Source organism: Bos mutus, chromosome 2, assembly GCF_027580195.1.
Source record: "Bos mutus isolate GX-2022 chromosome 2, NWIPB_WYAK_1.1, whole genome shotgun sequence".
NCBI lineage: Eukaryota > Metazoa > Chordata > Mammalia > Artiodactyla > Bovidae > Bos > Bos mutus.
In genome coordinates this window covers 135,822,637-135,829,843 of record NC_091618.1, presented here as the reverse complement: position 1 = coordinate 135,829,843, position 7,207 = coordinate 135,822,637, and the positions used below count along the sequence as shown (strand labels likewise).

Below are 7,207 nucleotides of genomic sequence, written 5' to 3'. Positions count from 1 at the left end.
CTCAGCAGTGGCCACAGGACTGGAAAAGGTCAGTTTTCATTCCAATCCCAAAGAAAAGCAATGCCAAAGAATGCTCAAACTACTGCACAATTGCACTCATCTCACATGCTAGTAAAATAATGCTCAAAATTCTCCAAGCCAGGCTTCAACAATACGTAAACCATGAACTGCCAGATGTTCAAGCTGGTTTTAGAAAAGGCAGAGGAACCAGAGATCAAACTACCAGAATCTGCTGGATCATAGAAAAAGCAAGAGAGTTCCAGAAAAACATCTATTTCTGCTTTATTGACTATGCCAAAGCCTTTGACTGTGTGGCTCACAATAAACTGTGGAAAATTCTCAAAGAGATGGGAATACCAGACCATCTGACTTGTCTCTTGAGAAATCTATATGCAATCAGGAAGCAAGAGTTAGAACTGGACATGGAACAACAGACTGGTTCCAAATAGGAAAAGGAGTACGTCAAGGCTGTATATTGTCACCCTGCTTATTTAACTTATATGCAGAGTACATCATGAGAAATGGTGGGCTGGAAGAAGCACAAGCAGGAATCAAGATTGCCAGGAGAAATATCAATAACCTCAGATATGCAGACTACATCACCCTTACAGCAGAAAGTGAAGAGGAATTAAAAACCTCTTGATAAAAGAGAAGGAGGAGAGTGAAAGAGTTGGCTTAAAGCTCAACATTCAGAAAACAAAGATCATGGCATCTGGTCCCATCATTTCATGGGAAATAGATGGAGAAACAGTGGAAACAGTGTCAGACTTTATTTTGGGGGGCTCCAAAATCACTGCAGATGGTGACTGCAGCCATGAAATTAAAAGATGCTTACTCCTTGGAAAGAAAGTTATAACCAACCTAGATAGTATATTCAAAAGCAGAGACATTACTTTGCCAACAAAGGTCCATCTAGTCAAGGTTATGGTTTTTCCAGTGGTCATGTATGGATATGAGAGTTGGATGGTGAAGAAAGCTGAGCACCGAAGAACTGATGCTTTTGAACTGTGTAAATCACTTACTGTTGATTTACAGTGATTTACAGTGTTATCTAGCTTCCATCATACAGCAAAGTGAATCAGTGTTATATATACATACTTTGACTCTTTTTAAGATTCTATTCCCATATAGATTATTAAGTAGAGTTTCTGTGCTATACAGTACATTCTTGCTAGCTATCTATTTTAGACAGGTTAGTGTGTATATTTCAATCCCAAATCTTAGTTTACCCTTTCCCCTCCACCTTTCCCTCTTGGTAACCTTAAGTTTGTTTTCAACATGTGAGATTCTATTTCCATTTTGTAAAGATTTATCTGTACCAATTTTATAGATCCCATATGTAAATGATATGATATTATGCTTTTCTTTTTCTGTCACTTCACTCGGTTTAACAATCTCTAGGTCCACCCATATTACTGCAAATGTCATTATTTCTTTTTTATGACAGCATTATTCATATATATATATATATATACACACATACATATATATATACACCACATTTATTCTTTAATTTATAAACACCATGATATTTTTTCCAACTGCATTTATTATTTGATGGACATTTTAAAATATGAAAAATGTTAATATTAGTCATCTTATTTTCCATTTTGTGATCTGTTTATTCTTTGTGTTGATCCAAATTATTTTAGTCTGTATTATTTTCTTCTATTTGAAGAACTTCAATGCTTTATTTTTAAAGTTCACTTTCTGTTTTGTGGGATAATCTTATTAGAAAAATAATTCTAGTTTGACACTTGTTTTATCCAGCTCTTTAATGATGTAATCTGTTCTTCTATCCTAAAGAGTTTCCAAATTGAAATCTGCAGCAAAAAAAAACCACATCTGTCCCATTGTTATGATATGTGTTTTCCTCTGGCTACTTCTAGTTTTACCTTCTTTTTTTTTTTTAAGTGTGCATGCATGAAGGAGATATTTGTTGGGCTCTCTATCACACATCACTGATGTCTTTATCGATCACTATCTGAATTCTGCACTATTATAGTAAAGCATGTTGTCCAGTAAAGTAAATCCTTTTGACTGTTCTTCAGGAGTGCCTTGGTTATAATTGGTTGTCGTTATATACACAACCATTTAGAATCAGCTTAAGTCACACGCACATGCCCCTGTACACCAACTCACCCACCCATACAACAAAGGAATTTTATCCTACTTTATGAAATTTCTGTATCACTGAATTGAATTATATCAGGGAAAATTGACATCTTTGAAATATTGAGTTTTCCAGTACATAAAAATATTATAGCTATCTATTTAGTTCTTTATCTTAAATTTCTCTCAGTTTTATAGTTTACTAAATAAACTTCCTGCAGGGTTTTCATTTCTATTACCTTTAAAATGTTCATATCTTTCTTCTTATTTAAATAACATTTTCAATGTCTACTTATTTTTGCTTTTCAGTGTGGAAATAAGGGCTTGCCAGGTGGCGCTAGTGGTAAAGAACCTGCCTGCCGATGCAGGAGCTATAAGAGATGAGGGTCCGATCCCTAGATCAGAAGAATCCCCTGGAGAAGGGCATGGCAACCCACTCCAGCATTCTTGCCTGTAGAATTCCATGGACAGAGGAGCCAGGCAGGCTACACTCCATAGGGTTGCAGACAGTTGGACATGACTGAAGCGACTTAGCATGCACACACATGTGGAAATAAATTTATTTGTGTTTGTTGACTGTGTATCCAGTACGCATGTTGAATTCATTCATTATGTCTAATAACTTCATTGTAGATTATTAAATATTTTGAACATATTCATATATAACACCTTCCAACAATTAGGTTAATACAACCCTGGTGCCTCAGATGGTAAAGAATCTGCCTGTAATGTGGGAGAACCAGGCTTGATACCTGGGTTGGGAAGATCCCCTGAAGGAGGGAATGGCTACCCTCTCCAGTATTCTTGCCTGGAGATTCCATGGACAGAGGAGCCTGGCGGGCTAGAGTCCATTGGATCGCAAGAGTCAGACATGACTGAGTGACTAACACTTTACAGTGTTTACATATACATTTTATTCTCTCTCTCTCTCTCCGCCCCCCCTCACCCTCACTGTATAGGCTAGTATCTCTAGTAAAATGACTAAAAACTGTAAGAGAGAAAAATCCCTTTCCTTGGTTCAAATTACAGAAAGACATGTTTCAACATTTTTTAATTTAATTGTGTGTATTAGCACTATTGTTGAGATTTTAAAAAAAAAGTGTCATTCTTTATTAAAGCATTCTTTAACTTATTTCCCAAACTAAGTTAAGCACAATTCTAATATTGCAAGTTCAATGTGAATCACTTTACTGTATGATTTATTTTATGCTTTTATGCTAAATTACTTTATTATTTATCTAGTAGCAGTTTGTTCCCCTAGAGTATGAAGTATACATGAAAACTGGATTTTTCTTCTCTGTAATACATCATTGTAACTACGCAGTATGGTTATGTGAAGCTCTTTTAGATATGAAAACCAAATCAGTCACCATATGAATTCCCCTTATTGATGACAGTCAATGCTATATGGAAGAGAACACCCATGCAGCTGATCCCTGCCTCAATACTGGACAATGTACGGGATACAATCAAATGATATTACTCTAAACCATAAATTTTGAATATAATTTGTTGTGCAGCAACAGAATAGTTGAAAGTCCTCTGTTTCAATAGTTCTTTGAAACAGAGGACTTTAAACTGGCTATAAAACCAACTTCTATATTTTACTTCCTTTAGTCCTCTGAATGGGAAATATGTAATAGCCACAGTTGTCATCTGTTACTGTCATCTGCACATTATCTCCTCTGAAATGATTGCTTTAATTTTTGTGTGCTTTTTAGATGTCTTTTTTGATGACATGATACCTACTCAAAGAAGAGAACTAGCTGATAGATGAATTATGGTCTTATGAAAAATAAATTATTTAAACACATAGTACAATAAGAGAAAGACAGATTTAAAAAGAAAATATAAAAGAAAAAACCTTCCTCAGATTGCATCATTTCCCAATCAGTTTGACTGAAAATGATCCAGTGTACTGTCTGTAGTTCAACTCTTTCCATCTGAAGAAATCCAAGATCTTTTTAATAGTATTTTTTTTTAGTTTAATATAGTGATCTCTCTTATCAAGTATCATCCTTTACAACCAGGAAAACTTGGGAAAATAATGTACTAAATATCCCAAGTATTTTTATTTTAATTTCAACTATCTATTTCACCAAAAGAATTAAAACAAAACAACTATGTGTTATGGAAGAGATGCTGATGATTATTAAAATCAATTTCTGGTATAAAAAAAAAAAAAAAAAAAAACCAAAACAACAACAACAAAAAAGAAATCTTAGAGAATGGGTGACACTATTTGGGCACAAAATGATTAAATCCCATACACCTTATATCTCTGAACAGCAAAGATGCATTCATATTTTTTGCATTAGTAAAAATTAAGGCAACAAATTATCAAGATGCTAGTAGCATGATTTGGCTACATAAACAAAGCATATCTACAAAGAAGAATTCATAGAGAAACAGAGGGTAAATATTTATTGCCACACTATAAACTTTTAGGAGTCATTATGCAGAGTTTTATTTTTAATCTTTACAGAAGGATCAAACTGAAGTCATTGAAAGGTTAAATGTCTAAAGTTAAAAACACATAGATATTTAACAACTGTTCTCCAAACTTTTGCCATCTATATTATCTAAAAACATCATGAAAAGAAAAAAAAGTGCATGATAGTTATATGAACAGGAAACAAAAATATCAATGGCTTTAGGGGGAAAGGTGGGTAAATGATACTATATTTTCTCGTAAAATTGAAAATCACGAGTAAAATTGCAAACTGAATAAAAGATTGCCTAGATACATAGTTTCTTGTCAGCAAGACACCATAATATGACCCTGATATTAGAAAATCCAGCATAAAGCAATAAGGTCAGGAATGGATGAATAAATATAATAAATCTATTAATCATGTGGAAAAAGCAAACTAACTATTTCTGATTATACAATGGCAAAATTAAATAGGAAAACAGAAAATGAGTTTAAATCAAGCAGCTAATGCTTTACATTAAGGTAGCACTTTTCTCAAGGCTGTCAAGACATCCTTATTTCTCAGAGTGTATATCAGGGGGTTAAACCTCAGGGTGATGATGGTATAGAAAAGTGAGAGAAATTTGTCTGTTCTGGAAGAATTTTGAGATTTATGTCATAAATACGTAATGATCACAGATCCAAAGGATAAAGTCACAACCATGACATGAGATGAGCAGGTGGAGAAAGCCTTTGCTCTTCTCGTTGCTGATGGCAACTTCAGGATGATGGAGGTGATTCTACTGTAGGAGCCAAGTATCAGCAGAAAAGGGACCATGACAAACAGCACAGCAATTTTAAAGACCAGCATCTCACTCAGAAACATGTCCCCACAGGCCAGCTTCAGTACTGGCGGAATGTCACAGAAATAGTGATTGACTTGGTTGGACCTACAAAAGGACAGAGAGAAAATTTGGCTTGTCTGCCCTATCTCAATCGGAACACCAGTGACCCAGCAGGCAGCCACCAGCTGAACACAGACCTTGTGGTTCATGACCAGAAGATAGTGCACGGGGCTACAAATGGCCACATAGCGGTCATAGGCCATCACTGTAAGAAACAGGCACTCTATGTTTCCAAATATAAGGACAAAACTCATCTGTGTTGCACAAGCAAACAAAGAAATATGTCTTTTCTGAGTCCAAAGGTTTATGAGCATTCTAGGAAGAGTGGCAGACATATGATAGATTTCCAAGAAGGAAAATTACTGAGGAAAAAGTACTTGGGAGTCTGGAGAGTCTGGTCTGTCCTGCTTATGAGACTAATGATGCCATTTCCCATCAGAGTTATCACATAGATAAACAGAAACATCACAAAAAGAAACATTTGAAGATTGGGAATGTCAGAAAATCCCAAAAGAACAAATTCAATCACTGAAGTGAGATTCACATTTGCTAGATATTTTTGAGGTTCCATTTGTAAAAATAGTACAATTAGGCATTTATCTTTTTTTGTTTTGTAATTCTATAAATTAGAGGGATTTAGGGGAATTATTAACAGTACATAAGATTTCTGTTCTCTATTAATGTCTAGTGTTTTATATCTTGGACTCAACACAATTGAAGTCTTATGGAAAATTGTATTCTAAATTCTAAATATAAAGGCATAAGTTGCAATTCAAGGTTTAACTTTAAATAAAAGTGATATGTTTGAGAATTATGCACTTTCATTTTGAATGTTTGTATGCAGAGCAAAATCGATCCATTTTACTTCTCATATTAAAAAACAGAGTTCTTAAGCAGTAACATTTGTATCCCACTTTCTCAGTGGTAGGGCACAACCAAATTCTGTAATGCATTTTTCATGAATTTCCCAACTCTTCCATTGGAACTTTCTCAATAATAAAGCATGCCTTTCCTTCCATATTCTGCAATGATAGTTCTTACTACTTATGCAGGCACTTTATTTGAGACCATTCTGGCTGCCTTTATCTACTAAAATAAGCAACATAACTATAAGGAATTATAAAGCAGGAACTTTTATTTATCCTTTGCAAGCATGCAGCTTATGTTTGACAATGTTCTTCACTTATTGGTTATTTAATTAATAATGACAAACTTGAAGGAATTACATTGATGATATTATTTCTGAAACTCTGCCTAGTAAATCTATTCTCAAATCTCTTATGATGTGCCAGAGGTCACTTCCATTTAAAAATTATCATGTTAATAATATATATAAGATCCAACACATGTCCATCATCAGATGAATGGATAAGAAAGCTATGGTACATATACACAATGGAGTATTACTCAGCCATTAAAAAGAAAACATTTGAATCAGTTCTAATGAGGTGGATGAAACTGGAGCCTATTATATAGAGTGAAGTAAGCCAGAAGGAAAAACATCAATACAGTATAATAACACATATATATGGAATTTAGAAAGATGGTAACAATAACCCTGTGTATGAGACAGCAAAAGAGACACTGATGTATAGAACAGTCTTATGGACTCTATGGGAGAGGGAGAGGGTGGGAAGATTTTGGAGAATGGCATTGAAACATGTAAAATATCATGTATGAAACGAGATGCCAGTCCAGGTTTGATGCATGATACTGGATGCTTGGAGCTAGTGCACTGGGATGACCCAGAGGGATGGTATGGGGAGGGAGGAGGGAG

General features: G+C 34.7%; 1 pseudogene; it reads right to left on the bottom strand.

The window, feature by feature from the left end:
• Positions 1-5,063: 5,063 nt before the first annotated feature.
• Positions 5,064-6,001, bottom strand: LOC102264907 (olfactory receptor 10AG1-like; annotated as a pseudogene).
• Between the last annotated feature and the right edge of the window lie 1,206 nt (positions 6,002-7,207).